Consider the following 366-nt stretch of genomic DNA (forward strand, 5'->3'; position numbering starts at 1 on the left):
GGCGGGCGCCGTGGCCCTGGCCCCCGAGGACGCCGACGCCATCCCTGGGCAGCCGAGGGCCCGCCGCGGCCGTTAGTCACTTCTCCCCGCCCGAGCCACGACGGCCACGCGCGCGCTGCGTCTTCCGGGTCGGCAACGAGCGCGGCGGCGCGAGGGGGGCCGCCCCGCGAGGTTTCAGGGGGTTGGGGCGCTGGGGGGCGCGGCTCAGGGCCAGAGGCGACGCGGCAGGGCCTCAGGTGGGGGCGGGGCTTGCGGGCGGAGGGCGGGGCTTGAGGCGGGGCCAGGGTCTCGGAGGACGCGCGGTTCAGGGCGGAGCGCGATGGGGCGGGGCTTGGGGTGGAGGCCCGGGTCCTGGGCGTGGTTGGG

Source organism: Carlito syrichta, unplaced genomic scaffold (genome assembly GCF_000164805.1).
Source record: "Carlito syrichta isolate Samal-C Ts95f unplaced genomic scaffold, Tarsius_syrichta-2.0.1 Scaffold316427, whole genome shotgun sequence".
NCBI classification, from domain to species: Eukaryota; Metazoa; Chordata; class Mammalia; order Primates; family Tarsiidae; genus Carlito; species Carlito syrichta.